This window comes from Malaclemys terrapin, chromosome 5 (genome assembly GCF_027887155.1).
Source record: "Malaclemys terrapin pileata isolate rMalTer1 chromosome 5, rMalTer1.hap1, whole genome shotgun sequence".
In the NCBI taxonomy this organism is placed as follows: domain Eukaryota; kingdom Metazoa; phylum Chordata; order Testudines; family Emydidae; genus Malaclemys; species Malaclemys terrapin.
In genome coordinates, this window is record NC_071509.1 from 142,398,825 (window position 1) to 142,415,971 (window position 17,147).

The 17,147-nt window shown below is 51.7% G+C and overlaps 1 protein-coding gene across 3 annotated transcripts in view; it reads right to left on the minus strand.

Annotated features, from left to right (window-relative positions):
- HOPX (HOP homeobox) overlaps positions 1-15,571 on the minus strand; it is a 30,507-nt gene extending 14,936 nt beyond the window's left edge. The window contains exon 1 of one of the 3 annotated variants that reach the window (XM_054030763.1): positions 15,435-15,571. The gene's annotated coding sequence lies outside the window, so the exon portion shown is untranslated. Of the gene's footprint in view, positions 1-15,013; positions 15,085-15,230 lie in introns of those variants that run through there. The other 2 variants (XM_054030762.1, XM_054030764.1) reach the window with 2 other exon arrangements.
- Between the last annotated feature and the right edge of the window lie 1,576 nt (positions 15,572-17,147).

Consider the following 17,147-nt stretch of genomic DNA (forward strand, 5'->3'; position numbering starts at 1 on the left):
CTCCCAACCCTCCCAAAGCGGGCTCATGGACCATGAAGCCGGAGAAGGCACCTCTGGTGAGTGTACACCTTTGTAAATATAAAACATGGTTTAAAAGCAGGCGTGTTTAATGATTAATTTGCCCTGAAGACTTGGGATGCATTCGCGGCCAGTACAGCCCCTCCTTTTAAATGGCCAACCCAACGGGTGCTTGGTATGGGAAAGGAGGGCGCTGCTGTTTGAAACCATTCTCACATGTTGTGAAGGTTGAAGAAACCGAAAGACTGTGGGCTTACCATGGCTGCCTGCAAGTCGAATTCTGTTGCCCACCCCTGCCTTTGTGATCTCTCACACCAAACCGGCAGGCCCTCACTATAAGAGGCAAAATACAACCTTATACTGAAAGCACATGTGCTATGTAATGTTAACAGCTTGGTTCACCGTGAACGAGTATACCCATTGTTCTCTAAAATGTGTCTTTTTAAATACTACTGTCCCTTTTTTTCGTCCCGCAGCTGCAAATGTTTCAACGCTCCCCCTATCATCTCCATCCCACAGGCTAGCGCAGATAAGAAGGTGAAAAAACCGCACTCGTGATGAAATGTTCTCTGAGCTCATGCAGTCCTCCTGCACTGAAAGAGTGCAGCAGAATGCATGGAGGCAAACAATGTCAGAGTCCAGGAAAGCAGAAAATGAATGCGAGAACAGGAGGGGCAAGCAAGATGAGAGGTGGCGGGAGCAAGATGAGAGGTGGTGGCAGTGCGATGAGAGGAGGCAGGATGCAATGCTGAGGCTACTGGGGGATCAAACTGCTATGCATCTGGTGGAGCTGCAGGAAAGGCAGCAGGAGCACAGACCGTCGCTGCAGCCCCTGTGTAACCACCCGCTCTCCTCCCCAAGTTCCATAGCCTCCTCACCCAGATGCCCAAGAACCCGGGGGGAAGGGGACTCTGGGCACACAACCACTCCACCCCAGAGGACTGCCTAAGCAACAGAAGGCTGGCATTCAATAAGTTTTGAAGTGCAGTGTGGCCTTGTCCTTCCCTCCTCCCCCATCCACCACCCCACCTGGTGCTACCCTCCTCCCCCACCCCTCCCAGGCTACCCTGGCAGTTATCACCATACTTGTGTGATGATTTAATAAATAATGCATGATTTTGAAGCAATCATGACTTTATTGCCTCTGCAAGCGGTGATCGAAGGTGGGAGGGCGGTTGGCTTACAGGGAAGTAGAGTGAACCAAGGGGGCGGGTTTTCATCAAGGAGAAACAAACAGAACTTTCACACCATAGCCTGGCCAGTCATGAAACTGGTTCTCAAAGCTTCTCTGATGCGCAGCGCTTCCTGGTGTGCTCTTCTAATCGCCCTGGGGTCTGGCTGCATGTAATCAGCGGCCAGGCGATTTGCCTCAACCTCCCACCCCGCCATAAATGTCTCCCACTTACTCTCACAGATATTGTGGAGCACACAGCAAGCAGCAATAACAATGGGAATATTGGTTTTGCTGAGGTCTAACCGAGTCAGTAAACTGCGCCAGCGAGCTTTTAAACTGGATGCTCTAGCACCATTCTGCACTTGCTCAGCCTATAGTTGAATAGCTCCTTACGACTGTCCAGGGTGCCTGTGTATGGCTTCATGAGCCATGGCATTAAGGGGTAGGCTGGGTCCCCAAGGATAACTATAGGCATTTCAACATCCCCAACAGTTATTTTCTAGTCTGGGAAGTAAGCCTCTTCCTGCAGCTGTTCAAACAGACCAGAGTTCCTGAAGATGGGACCATCATGTACTTTTCCTGGCCATCCCAAGTTGATGTCGATGAAACGTCCCTTGTGATCCACCAGTGCTTGCAGCACCATTGAAAAGTACCCCTTGTGGTTTATGTACTGGCTGCCCTGGTGCTCCAGTCCCAAGATAGGGATATGCGTTTCATCTATTGCCCCACCACAGTTAGGGAACCCCATTGCAGCAAAGCCATCCACTATGACCTGCACATTTCCCAGAGTCACAACCCTTGATAGCAGCAGTTCAGTGATCGCATTGGCTACTTGGATCACAGCAGCCCCTACAGTAGATTTATCCACTCCAAATCGATTCCCGACTGATGGGTAGCTGTCTGGCGTTGCAAGCTTCCAGAGGGCTATCGCCACTCGCTTCTCAACTGTGAGGGCTGCTCTCATCTTAGTATTTTTGCACTTCAGGGCAGGGGAAAGCAAGTCACAAAGTTCCATGAAAGTGCCCTTACACATGCAAAAGTTTTGCAGCCACTGGGAATCATCCCAGACCTGCAACACTATGTGGTCCCACCAGTCTGCTTGTTTCCTGGGCCCAGAATCGGCGTTCCATGGCATGAACCTGCCCCATTACCACCATGATGTCCAAACTGCCAGGGCCCGTGCTTTGAGAGAAGTCTGTGTCCATGTCCTCATCACTATTGTGATCGCGCTGTCATCGCCTCCTCGCCGGCTTTTGCAGGTTCTGGTTCTGAACACACTGCAGGATAATGTGTGAGGTGTGCACAATGCTCACAACAGCAGCGGTGAGCTGAGCGGGCTCCATGCTTGCCGTGCTATGGCGTATGAAGGAGAGCAGGACAGCAGCGTTGCAGCGGAAGCGGTGGATGATGACGGATGCCATGAGAATGGATATTTATACCGAACAACGAGAGGACCTGCGAGGTGGATTCATGGCACCAGGAGAGCAGAGTTGCAGCAGAAGCGGTGGATGATGATGGTTTGCAGACCTACTGCCAGGGCCAGTGCAAGGAAGTTTTGCGCTCTAGGCTAAACTTCCACCTTGTGCCTCCCCCCGCAGCCCTGCGGCAGCTCCCTGCTCCCTCCCCCACCCTGAGGCGCCCCCCCCCACAGAGCCTTGTGGCATCTCCCCACCCCAGCTCACCTCTGCTCCACCTCCTCCCAGAGCACGCTGCCCCTGCTCTGATTCTCCTCCCCTCCCAGGCTTGTGGCGCCAAACAGCTGATTGGCGCCACAAGCCTGGGAGGTGGGAAAAGTGGAGCGGCCGCTGCGCTGGGAGAGGGAGTCTGAGCCACACGTGTCAGCGTGCCACCAGCAGCCCAACCCAGGAACGCTGTAAAAAAAATTGGGGACACTGCTTTTTGGCGCCCCCAAATCTTGGCGCTTTAGGCAACCGCCTAGTTTGCCTTAATGGTGGCACCGGCGCTGCCTACTGCACCGTCTGCTGCCAGCAGCACCCAGGACATAACAGCAGCGGTGACGGTGAGCTGAGCGGAGCGGGCTCCATGCTTGCCGTGCGTCTGCATGGAAAAAAGGTGCAAAACGATTGTCTGCCGTTGCTTTCACGGAGGGAGGGGCGACTGACGATATGTACCCAAAACCACCCGTGACAATGTTTTTGCCCCATCAGGCATTGGGAGCTTAACCCAGAATTCCAATGAGTGGCGGAGACTGCGGGAACTGTGGGATAGCTACCACAGTGCAATACTCCAGAAATCGATGCTAGCCACAGTATTGAGGACGCACTCCGCCGACCTACTGCACTTAGTGGGGACATACATGATTGACTGTATAAAATCGCTTTCTAAAGATCGACTTCTATAAATTCGACCTAATTTCGTAGTGTAGACATCCCCTGAGAAGGCAGGACAATCAGCAAGTTATCTTAAGTTCCTATACACAAATGCAAGAAGCCTGGGAAACAAGCAGGGAGAACTGGAAGTCCTGGCACAGTCAGGGAACTATGATATGATTGGAATAACAGAGACTTGGTGGGGTAACTCACATGACTGGAGTACTGTCATGGATGGATATAAACTGTTCAGGAAGGACAGGCAGGGCAGAAAAGGTGGGGGAGTTGCGTTGTATGTAAGAGAGCAGTATGACTGCTCAGAGCTCCGGTATGAAACTGCAGAAAGACCTGAGAATCTCTGGATTAAGTTTAGAAGTGTGAGCAACAAGGGTGATGTCGTGGTCAGAGTCTGCTATAGACCACCAGACCAGGGAGATGAGGTGGACAAGGCTTTCTTCAGGCAGCTAGCAGAAGTTACTAGATCACAGGCCCTGGTTCTCATGGGGGACTTCAATCATAAGTGCTGATTCCGTGGGTGCTCCAGGGCTGGAGCAACCACAGGGAAAAATTGGTGGGTGCTCTGCACCCACCGTCAGCTCCCCGCCCCAGCTCACCTCCGCCTCCTCTCCTGAGCATGCCACCGTGTCCTGCTTCTCCCCACTCCCAGCGCTTGCGCCATGAAACAGCTGTTTTGCGCGGCAACCCTACTAATTGTTCCCTGTTTGTGAGCAGCAGGTCGAAAAGAACTCTGCCCCTAGTTGGTTCCTAGAGCACTTGTACCAGGAAATTGTCCCCTACACTTTCCATGTCCCAGCAGGACTTGGTACAACCCCCCAGGCCCACAAACCAGGCAGCTCTTTCAAGGCTGCCAATTCTGGTGTTTCATTATCTGGAATCTGTTTGGGTTCTGTTTCCAGGGATGACAGCAGTTTGTTATGGCTGGTTATGAAAAGGCGTTTGAATTGTGCAAGATACGCCCAGTAGTAAGTGGGTCACCCTGAGCTGACAGGTTGTGTGTGGTTTGATGGGCTGGGAATGCATGCTTCCGAAGGGAAGAGAGGGGCTGTGCTGGAAAGGGAAGTGGTTTGACCAGGAGTCCTGCCTGGCTCTGAGTTTTGTACCTGGGGACTCGGAACCCTCCATAGTGCTGTCTTCACTGCATTGGGCTTCCTGGTGTCAGAGATGAACTCCTAGCACCCGCTTGATCAGCACTGGGCCTAATGGGATCTGTGAGTGAGCTTTTAGATGGATGTAAATAGAGCTGTGGGCCCTCAACAAGCAGGACATCTATGAACTGGGACTGTGGGGTGTGCCATACCGCTGATCATAGAGCCACAGGGTTACACGGGACCGCCAGGGTCAGTCTAACCCCCTGCCAAGATGCAGGATTTGTTGTGTCTAAACCATCCGAGACAGGTGGCTCTGTCCAGCCTCCTTTTGAAAACCTCCAGTGAAGGAGCTTCCACAACCCCCCCGAGGCGTCTGTTCCATTGTCCTACTGTTCTTACAGTGAGGAGGTTTTTCCTGAGATTTAATCTAAATCTGCTCTGCTGTAGTTTGAACCCATTGCCTCTTGTCCTGCCCTCTGTGGCAAGAGAGAACAACTTTTCTCCATCTTTTTTATATCAGCCTTTCAAGTATTTGAAGACAGCTTTCATATCTCCCCCTTAATCTCCTCTTGTCCAAACTAAACATGCCCAGTTCCTTCAGCCTTTGCTCATATTGCTGCATTCCATCCCTGTGATCATCTTTGTTGCTCGCCTCTGGATCCCTTCCAGTGTATCCACAGCCTTTCTATACACCAGTGACCAGAATCGGACAGCTTGGGTTTTGCTCATTTTATTGCAAGTAAATATACAGTGACTGTTATTCCCAAATAAAAGGTGTTCTGAGGACTCTGAGTGCTGGGAAATGGGGAAGATCCGCCTGCAATGGTGACCAGGGAATTTAAAAGTTACGTTCCTGAAAGATGGACATGGCTAAGGTTTTAATGGGGGAGAGGGGGAAGCTAGAGCCACGTTTCTAGAAAGGTCCCCATGGCATCTCATGGGAGCTGGCCTGGATTAGTGCCATGGACAGCTGACTGCCCCACCAGCTGAGGGCAAATGGCCTCCAGGCATAGGTGAACTTGTGGAGGTGGAAATTCCATCCTCCCCGTTCCTACTCCCCTGCTCCAAAACACAACTAAGATCTGGCTTGAACTTGCTGTGAAAAGGCAGCAGATTCTGACTTCAGAATCAAACCTTGTATCCTGCTTTGTCACCACTTATTGCTAGGAATATTGGCCTCTCGCAGGAGCCCCCTGTAGCAGCTTTGTTTTCATGTCCCAGCAGGACTTGGTACAACCCCCCAGGCCCACAAACCAGGCAGCTCTCTCGAGGCTGACAGTCACAGTCTCTAAAGTGCCGAGGTCTTATTGAAAGCAGATGGGACTATGACTCCTAACTGCCAAAGTCCTTTCTGAAAACGGGGCAAATGCTCGTAAGTCACAGAGGGGCTTTTGAAATGCTACCCTCTGTCTCAATGCCCTTTGAGCTTTCTGCTGCCCACACCCTGTCTGGAAACTCCTGTTGGAGCCACTTCTGCAGAAGGCAGCATTTGCTAGTGAAATCATTGTTTGGCAATATGGAAAGTGGTTATAAATAGCACTGTGCCCCAGCTGTGCAACCTCCAACATCACATGTCTCATTGGTTGAACACTGACGGTAAAATGCATTGCTCAAACACAGAGCTTCTTTCCTGTGTTTGAGAACGCTGCAGGACAGTAACCACCCCCATAGCTCTGGGATGTACCGAGGTGTGAAATGGGTGGGACCAGCTCATTTCTCCTTTTTACGAAACAAACGAATGACCAACAACTCGCTTACCGACCTCGTGAGAGTAGTAGAACATCATTGCTTGTGCAAACTTAATTACTGCCACACCCTCACTAGTGACCCACACAAACAAAATGAGTAGCATGCTTTTCTACTGTGTCCTCCAGCACCCAGCTACAGGAAAGCCAGTGTGGTCCTGCCTGATCAGCAATGTGGAGTACTTTGCATAGAAATCTGAGTGACTCCAACAGAGCACGCAGTCGAGAGACAAAGTGGGTTTGCCTACCCGGCAGTGGGGAGACAGCACATGGAGACATACCTGAGCCAGCTTGGATCTAGCCAGCTCCGAGACAGCTCAAGTGACGATAGCAATGAAGCTGTGGCGGCAAGGGCAAGGGCACGGCTAGCCCCATTCGGGACTTGGGTGTGTAGATAAGCCGCTTGACCTAGCTCAACAGTAGCTCAGATACTGTATGTGTAGACATGCTGCAGTCATACCTCTTGGCTGCGGTGTAGACACAGACCTGCTGCAGCTTTGACAGGAGGTAGTTGTGCGAAAAGATAGTGGCCCCAAACTGGAAACCTAAATCTGGATGTAGGCTCCTTAATTAAAATAGCCTGATTTTCAAAGGTGCTGAGCAGATGCCAATGGGTAGGGTTAAACAAACAGCCCGAGGATGCCTCTGCCCAGCATAGGCTGAAATTTAGGCTGGCGAGCAAAGGACAACCCGGCTGATTGTAACTGCCTTGTGGGGGCTAGAAGGCAATAAATGGTCCTGCGAGTACCGGAGCACTGGATTTGCCAGGCTGGCTGAGTCCATCCCAACGCCTGGAATTGTCTCATTGGCCGCTGCTGTAGTTTGCCGAAGGCCTGTTCCCTGCCTGCCATCCGGCAAGGGAGCGGGCTGCAAACCCCCATGCTTCTGGCTGAACTGGAAGGAGCAGGGAAGAGTGAATTCCAGCCCTGGCCTGGAGGTGGTGTCCCGTGTGCGCCCACAAGGGGCTCCGCTCGGGAAAGGGGAAGGCTCTCCAAAGAAGTTGGCGCTGGTCATGCTAGACCAGCGTAGGCTCCCCTGATGAAGGAGCAGCCCCCCAGTGACCCCTGCACCTACAGTCATTGCCCCAGGCACTCTGGGCCGGAGCCTCAGCGCTCTGAAGCAACCGCTTGGCCTCACTCTCCCAGCACCACTGGCTACAAGGCTGATGTAACGGTCTTCATGGGCGTTCCCCTGGCCTAGAGGAATCGCCGCCTCTCCACCATCTCCGTCGTGTGGGGTGAGGAGCAGGGGGCAACGTGTCCCCTCCCAGACACCAGGCACCTGTCTAAGCACCTATATAGCTATACAGGCCCCATTCCCATGCAGTCTGAGCACTCGCGCTGCTCAACACATTTGCCCTCCCAACACCCCATGGGGCAGGGCCACACTGTTAGCCTCATCGCACAGGTGGGAGCTGGACCACAGGGGAGAGTAAGTGATGAGCGCAGGGCCCCAGGGAGTCAGGGGCAGAGCAGGGGCTGACCCAGATCTTTGCATCCCTCTTTCCTCTGCCACCAGCTGTTTGGAAATGTCCATCTGTCTCTCTGCCCCATCTTCAGACCTGCTCCAAAACCGGATATTTCCAGCTGTGTCTGTCTCTAATTCCCACCTCACTCTGCTGTTCTGCAGCTCTGTGGCTATGGGCATGGCCCAAAGGAAAGCTGTCGTGCCTCGCCGAACAGCGGAGTTGTGTTGGTTCCTCCCCCAGGCCAGCTCTCGAGCCTCCCACTGCGGAGATAGGGCTGGTTTCAGTGTAGCACGGCTGTCTAGTATCTGCTTGGGCACGCAGGGCAGGCTAGACGGGCGTGCCCTACGTGTGTGTCAGCTACAACCCTAGCCTGGGCAGGTCGTCTGTGCTGTTTGGAGGGAGATATGAGTATTCAGGAGGTGTTTTCCTCCAGCTCCCACCCCCTCCGGTCTCTACTCTCATGTCCTCCCTATTGCCCCTCTGTCCTCGGCTTCCACTCTTGCCAGACCCCGGGCCTGGAACACCGCCCTCCCCTCCTGCTCCGTGTTCAGATCCTGCATGGGACATTCTGTTGAGCATCACTAATCTCACTGCTTCAGGCTGGGGACCGTGCCAGGTTTACAATGGCTCCAGTGGCTCCATGGAGCCGGGTCCGTGCTCCGCTTCCACTGCGCCCTGAGACCCCGCAGGCTCCCCCTGCCACCACTTGCTCCTCTCGGCCTGCCTGCCGGCTGGCTGAGGACTCCTCTCCATCCCCTGAGCCCACCCCCTGGTCCTCTTAGCCCCAGTGCACCTCTGGTTCTGGGCAGTCTCGGCTTCCCACCACCTGCGGGGCCCCACTGTCTCCCCAGAGCTGAGTTGTCTGGGACTGGTGCAGAAGCCTGGCCAGTCTCAGTCGCCCGGGTGTGTGTGTGGGGGGGAGACAGTGCAGAAGGCTTGGCTGGGCCCCTCCAGGCAAGTACGTCTTGAGGGACCCCGGCTGGGGCAGGTCCTGGCCTGGCTGATCACGTCACTCCCAAGGGGCCAGAACGATTCCAGGCCCTGCCTGCGCCAGCTCAGCCCGGCAGACACAGTCGTCTCCCAGCAAGGCTGGTGAGTGTGGCCAGGAGGCAGGGCTTGGGGGAGTGGGTCTGTGGAGAGTCTGGGGGGTGCTGGGCTGTGAAGGGGCAGGGAGGTCTCCTCATGTGGTCTCCTCATCTCAAAAAAGATATATTGGCACTAGAAAAGGTTCAGAGAAGGGCAACTAAAATGATTAGGGGTTTGGAACGGGTCCCATATGAGGAGAGATTAAAGAGGCTAGGACTTTTCAGCTTGGAAAAGAGGAGACTAAGGGGGGATATGATAGAGGTATATAAAATTATGAGTGATGTGGAGAAAGTGAATAAGGAAAAGTTATTTACTTGTTCCCATAATACAAGAACTAGGGGTCACCAAATGAAATTAATAGGCAGCAGGTTTAAAACAAATAAAAGGAAGTTCTTCTTCACACAGCGCACAGTCAACTTGCGGAACTCCTTGCCTGAGGAGGTTGTGAAGGCTAGGACTATAACAGGGTTTAAAAGAGAACTGGATAAATTCATGGAGGTTAAGTCCATTAATGGCTATTAGCCAGGATGGGTAAGGAATGGTGTCCCTAGCCTCTGTTTGTCAGAGGGTGGAGATGAACGGCTGGTCATTGCCTGTTAGGTTCACTCCCTCTGGGGCACCTGGCATTGGCTACTGTCGGTAGACAGGATACTGAATTAGATGGACCTTTGGTCTGACCCAGTATGGCCATTCTTATGTTCTTATGAGGATCTGTGTGTGTTGGGGCACTAGGGAGTGGGGGTTCTATGCGGGGTGCTGGGCAATTGTGGTGGGGCGGTGGGCAGGGGGGCGCTGGGCAGGGGTGGTGTTGTGCAGGGCGCATTTGTGTGGTGGGTCTGGGGGGGCACTGGCCATAGGAAATCGGGGGGTGTTGGGCACACAATCGAGGGGAAGGGCAAACTGGCCACACAGGGCCAGGCAGGCCACTGTGCTTCTGGCAACTGCCAGTTTGTAAATAGTGCCCTCGCATTGGGCGGGCCCCTGCCATGCCACGCCCCATTGCCTCTGGCTGGCCCCTCGCTCCAGGGACTGGCCTCCCCGCACCATGCTCCATTGCCTCCATGGGGGCCCACAAATATGTTTGGCATCGGGCCCACAAAAGGTTAATCCGGCCCTGGGCTGGGCCTTCATCTAGGGCGATCTGGAGCCGGTTTGGGGTGCAAGCTCCCTTGGCAGGGCTGGGGCCAGCTGACAGTACTCAGTAAACAGTCGTTCTTTAAAATGTGTTAATTTTATGCAAGCTAATTTGCATATGAAATTTAACACGTGCATATTTGTTTCCCTAGTTCAGGTTTATAGCTGTTCGTTTCTTTTAGCAGTCTCCAGTGAGTGAGTGGAGCCGGAGGCAGCTCCGTGGCAAGGCAGTTTCCAAAGGGAGGGATACCCCTGCAATGACTTCAGGCTGTTCAGTGTTCACCACCCGTGATCTCTGGCCTCAGGCTGCCGATTCCCTTTCCCTCACTAGCCCCAGTCCGAGGCTCCCCCAGACCTCGGAAAGACGCGGTAACCTCAAGCTCAGTGGGTGTGTCTACACTGCACACTAAGCCCAGGCCCGGATGCAGGTTTGAGGCCATGCCCACTTCGGTCCGCACAGAATCAGACACTCAGTATGTGGGTCTTAGGACCCTGTGGAGGGGGCCAGAGCCTAGTTCCTGCTGTGACTCAGGGCCACGCCCTGTCACTTTGCAGCATGGATGCTGGTCTAGCCGCAGATCCGAGTCCGTAGGGCTGTGCAGTGCCGTGTGGATGCATTAGCAGGGCTGTGAGACCAGGGTTGGCCCCTATGCCTCTGTGTAAGACTTTTCTCAGTAATCCAGGAGTAATAAGAGTTCTGAGGCACCACGTACCTGTCTTGCCATGTACACTCCGGCTGCAAAGCCAGGTTTTAATGCAGTGTGGATGCTCAAGCTTGGGCTTGGAAATGCTGCGTTCCCAAGATTGGGTCCCCCAGACTTAGTGTGCAGTGTAGATAGAGGCTATAGAGCCCCCAAAGGCAGAAGCTTTCAAATGGTTCGTGTCCTGGTCTCTGCTGTTGGGAAGCTATTTCCCGGGTGTACGTGTGTTCTGTGCCACCCACAGCGGCTGGGGCTACCTGAGGCTTCCCTGAAATTCTCCCCCCTTTGGTGCCATCAGTGCTAGCACTAGTGCAGACTCTGTGCCTTAGTCACAATTTTCAGCAGATTTGCTTAAAACAGTAGTTTTTGCTTTTAAAATTGAAGTGTTCAAAACATTTTTTAAAATGTCAGTACAATTTTTTGATTTGGGGATAAAACATTCCTTTATGTACGAGGCTGATGGATCAAAATTGGCAATTAAAAATCCCCACAAAACAAAACTGAAAAAAGAAAATTAAGAAACAGTCAATAGAACAAACAGGCTAAATATTTTCATTTAAAGTTTCTCATCTAAAGTTTCTTTTTTTTTTTTTTGAGGAAAATGTTTTTTGGAAAATTCCCTGAGCAGGGCTGGGGGTTTGGAGGGGGGAGAGAAAGGGCCAAATTTTAAGACATTTTTTTTGTTTTGAGAAATTTTGACCAGGAATTTTCAGATGCCTCCTAAACACTCAGAAATGTTAGCGCATGTGAGTCAGGAAGGACGGTGGTGTTGCCAGCATGGGGGGACAAGCGCTGAGGTCCTTGTACAGGACTGGGACCTCCGCAGGTGTCAAGCAGCATTGCTCCATTGACGTCAGAATTCAAGGGAAGGGGGCGCTGACACCACGAAACTCCCCCTGCTGAGGAGCTGGCCAAGGACTCCAATGGAGTTTACTCCAGCTGGGGATCAGACCATCGAATCCAATGGAACTACACTGATTTACACCCGCTGAGGATTGGGCCCTCCAGTTGTTTGCATCCACGAGGGCTGCCTGACAAATGAGTAAGAATTGCCCTCTAAGATTTTCGTCCCATGGCTCCAGTAACGTTGGGGCACAATGGGGCATGGATTGGCACACACAAAACTATTTCTCATGGAGGTGAAACATTCCTGTTTGTCCTTCCGCTATGGGCCACGTGGTGAGAGATGCTCAGCATGGGCTGACCCCACAACTCCCAGGGAAGTCCAGAGGAGCTGAAGCTGCTGAGGAGAGATAGGCACCAGCAGTGTGGGGTTGGCCCCTATGCCTCTGTGTAAGACTTTTCTCAGTAATCCAGGAGTAATAAGAGTTCTGAGGCACCACATACCTGTCTTGTCATGTACACTCCGGCTGCAAAGCCAGCGAGTTTATACCCAGACCTGAATGAACTTACCACCCTCGCCATCTTGCCTCCAGTGAGAGCCACAAAACACGAGGGGCCAGATCCTCAGGGGCTGTAAATCAGCAGGGCCCCTGATTTAAAGTAATTCTGAAGTCAATAGGATGAAATTCAATAAGGACAAATGCAAAGTGCTCCATGTAGGAAGGAACAATCAGTTGCACACATACAAAATGGGAAATGATTGCCTAGGAAGGAGTACTGCGGACAGGGATCTAGGGGTTATAGTGGATCACAAGCTAAATATGAGTCAACAGTGCAATGCTGTTGCCAAAAAAGCAAATATCATTCTGGGATGTGTTAGCAGGAGTGTTGTAAACAAGACACAATAAGTAATTCTTCCGCTCTACTCCACTCTGATTAGGCCTCAACTGGAGTATTGTGTCCAGTTTTGGGCGCCACATTTCAGGAAAGATGTGGATAAATTGAAGAAAGTCCAGAGAAGAACAACAAAAATGATTAAAGGTCTAGAAAACATGACCTATGAGGGAAGATTGAAAAATTGGGTTTGTTTAGTCTGTAGAAAAGAAGACTGAGAGGGGACATGGGAACAGTTTTCAAGTACATAAAAGGTTGTTACAAGGAGGCGGGAGAAAAATTGGTCTTCTTAACCTCTGAGGCTAGGACAAGAAGCAATGGGCTTAAATTGCAGCAAGGGCGGTTTAGGTTGGACATTAGGAAAAACTTCCTAACTGTCAGAGTGGTTAAACACTGGAATAAATTGCCTAGGGAGGTTGCGGAATCTCCATCATTGGGGATTTTTAAGAGCAGGTTGGACAAACTCCTGTCAGGGATGGTCTAGATAATACTTAGTCCTGCCCTGAGTGCTGGGGACTTGACTAGATGACCTCTCAAGGTTCCTTCCAGTTCTATGATTTCACTGGATTGATTTACACCAGCTGAGGATCTCACCCTAGATTTCCAAGTGGGGGTATTAAAGTAAAGGACCAGTCAGATAGAACCCACCCAATGCAAGCAGGTGTCACTCTGGGGCTCTGCCAGGCGTCTGGGGCCAAATGGCAGGCTTCTGCATTGGGAAATGTGCTAACGGGGCAAGTGATTTGTCATATGGCTAAACAGCTACTAACTGTTAGGGGATTTAAAAATGAATGTAAAGAAAATAATGTGGGCTTTGCATAAGCCAAGTCCTACAGAGCAGGGCTGCTGGGTTCATGTAAACCCAGATAGCTTTGTAGTTGGATGGACTTTGAAAATATTTCTGCGGAGCCACTTAGGTGACTATTTATATGATTTTTATCACTGTATTAGCTGTGCATCTCCCAGTATTTAATGTGTTAATCCTCACACCACCCCTGTGAGGTGGGGCAGGGTCATTATCCCCATTGTCCAGATGAAGAACCTGAGGCACAGAGAAGCTACATGACTGTGGCCAAGCTGGGCATCTAGGTTGCATTATAAAGCATCTTTCCTCTCAAAGGGGCCCCAAGCTGTAGTCTGCATCCTGCAAAAACACATTGTTCACTTAAAGAACCTGAGCTGATTAGCTCTGGTTCCACAGGCAGCGGAATCACGGCTACTGAACATGGGACAGACCATAGTCTTCATGCGTAGGGTTGGTCCTGACAGTGCAAGCAGGGCCGGCTCTAGGTTTTTTGCCTCCCCAAGCTCCGAGAGCGCAACTGGTCAAGCGAAAAGAAAAAAAGAATGGTCGGAATGCCGCCCCTGGAATTGTGCCACCCCAAGCACGTGCTTGCTTTGCTGGTGTCTAGAGCCGGTCCTGAGTGCAAGCAGCAGAAATGGCTGGATCTCTGAAGCCAGGCCAAGCGCTTCCAAGGCACCTAGCACCATAGGCTCAGTGATTTCAATGGGAGTCAGGTGCCTCCATTTCTTTGAGGTTCTGGGCCTTAGTGTCTGAGTGCCAGATTCGCCTGCTACCTGCAAGCTATTGCCAAAGGCTCATCCTTTATGCAATAGATAATATTGTGATTTCAACTAAGTACAACCCAGCTAGTTTCCTGCCTTGCTGAAGTCGTCTCAAGCACAGGAAGCAGAAATCTCGGTTCTGGTGCTCAGATGTTCTACGCAATGGTCATACAAAGGGTTAATGGTGTTCTGTGCTGGCTTCCTAGCGAGCAGTTACAAACAACAGCTATCCTCACCGCCGGTTCATTTGAACGCTACGCGCAATATCTGGCTGGTGGCTGCTTCTGTCAATATTTACTGATCGGTAAATCTCACTGGAAGTTTGGCCTCTTTTTAATATTTCCTGCTTTGCTAAGCTGCAGCAGCGCTGCCTAACCCCAGTGCTGTGCTCCGTCTCACTGTCCTCCCTGCTATCTAGTCTGCAAACACAATCGCTCAGTTGTCAGGGGCTCTGCTCTGACTGAATGTTTAAGTGGCTATTTTTAGATACCCCTTTTTCCTGCCGCCGGGAGGATCAAAACAACAAACCACTAGCAACCAAAAGGCGAATGGGAAAAGCTGAAAAGCCCCCAAAGCATGTCAGTCCCTTTCTCTGCTTCAGCAACGTGTCCTGGTCCAGGGCTCGGTTCTGCCACCTTTACTCTGGCTGATGCATACCGTACTTTTGCTGGTGGTCCTGCTGACACCAGTCATCACTGGTTCTGAAATCAATGGGCGAGAGGGGCGACACACACACTACGGTACCATTCACTGTAAACAAGGTGACCGAATCTGCTCCTTACTACATAAACTATCTTAATCAGTGATCATGTAAAATAGTAACGTGCTGCATCTAATTAATCTCCAGCTGGCTTCAGCAGCTCCATATTTATAGCAAAATATCTGGTAAAAGCAGAAGAAATAATAATCTGAATACAACAACAGCCAGCAGAGCCAACTCCCTACCTTTTAACACTGCAAAGTGCGTCAACACCTGGTACTATTACATGCCTCTTTCTGCACCTGGGCACTTTCTTCCACCAGTACTTGTGCCAGTGTGGCTCTGGCCCTCATCCCCACACCCCTCTGCTTCCCTCTTGCTGCAGCTGAGGCCGTGACAGTCCTCAGTTCCACCCTGGGCTCTCACTAAAGCCAGTGCATTTAGGTCAAAGTTTGCACTCACCTGGAGATGTAAGTGACCGGATCGTTCTCAAAAAGCCAGTGTCCTACGCGCCTGTTTAAGTAGCTGCGCGGGCGGTTGCCCCTGATAACAAGCCTATTTGTGTGTGTGACAAGAAGGTACCTGAAAAACCTGCAGCACACTGTCACCTGGCTGGCTGTTCAGCCACACACACTGCTGGTAATTCAGGTTTGGCATTCAGCTCACCGAGGCAGGAACGTCCGCTCTTATTCAAACCCACCGGTTCTAGAGCTCGCACAAAGCCTGGCGAGAACAGAGGCTGAGGATACTTGGCTTCCCTCTCTGCGCCTGGCTTCTCGCTAGCTGCTGCAGCACTTCAAAGAGCACGCTGTTGATGTAATGAGTTCCCCTGGCCATGTGCCAGGCTGGTTGTCATTCTGACGATTGTCTAATTAACGCACACTTGTTTCCCTTTAGGGACAGAACGTACACATACCATATAGAAGGGAGGGGATGGCAGGTATGACTCACCCACAGCTCCACCACAAGCGCTGGTAAATCTGTTTTCTTTCTCAGTGTGTCCTTCCTAGCTTTCCCGCCCTGACATCTCTTTTCATGGCACTTCTGCACCCAAGTTTGTGCCTGTGCATGTGTATAATTGTCTTGCTGTTGGCACGCTGCACTCAGTTATGCCTTGGAGTCCCCTGCACACTTCCCGAACTCTCCTGGGTGGGCAAACTGGAGCAGGGGGACCCTTGGCACTGTCCCCACAATATACAGGCCGGTGTGGCTGAGTCAGCATTGAGGGATCACTGTGCAGGTGGAATTGCCATCGGAAGATTCCCCCCACCAGTTCTGGAACGGAGGCCGGTGAGGTCTCTGGCCTATGTCACATGGGGGTCAGACTGATCACAATGGTCCTCCTGCCCTTGGAATCTGTGACGCCTTCTGAGCTCGGATGAAGCCAGAGAAAATTGTGCATCAGTCACAAGGGCTTCTAGGGCTCCTCGTGGAGACCGCGTCGCACACACCACCCTTCCCATGGCTGTGCTGACAGGCACCATCTAGCTCTGCAGAGGAAGGAGCCAGTTGGGCCTCCTGAAAATGACGACCAGCGTAAGGAAAATAACAAACTCCAGCAATGGGGTAAAATGCAAATGCAAACCCTGCCCATTAAAAGCCCCCAGCCATTAAACCTAGTGGTAGTTGGGGGTGCTGACCTCTTATTACCATCGACTTGGGTTCCAGGTGCACTAAGTACACAGGCTAACACTTAGTGAGCCTGGCTGCTAGAGCTCTGGGGTGCCCAGATTGAAATACTGAGGGTACCTGGAGGTCCAGTGGGCGTCTGCTTGGGCACCAAACACTGGAGGCCCCTAAAATCAGTGGCTACGTTTGACCATATGGTCCTTAGCATCTGGCCTCTGCTGCCGTGAAAGGTGTCTGCCCTGCCGTTGGAGATTGCCGATGGGCATCTCTAGTGCCCTTGCTGAGGACTTACCTTTGGTTTTGGTTTCTTGCATTCCGTGGTAATGCCCCTTTGGCTGGGTTCCTGCCAGAGCAAATTAGCAGTTTATAACTGGCTTTAAACTGCCCTCTAACCACAAGGATACTCTGGTGGTTAAGGCACAAGGCTGAGTGCTGTAACCATCCGCGGTCAGTTCCTGGCGTGGCCACGAACCTCCTGTGACCTTGAAGTCCCATTGGCCTGGTTCAGCCTCTCCTGCAGAGATACCTTTTCCGTGGGGAGTCTGAAGAGAGCTCCATAAGGAATCCCTCACTTGGATGATTAAGCATAGATGGCTCTAATGTTACTTTGGAAACAATTTGGGGGGAAGGAGGAAATACATTAGCAAAAATAATGCGATTTAGGTGTGAGTTTTGCACCCTCTTGCCCTCAGACTTTTATAGAAAATTGGTAACAGCTGAATACCTGCAGAGAGGCACAGTACATGCCAC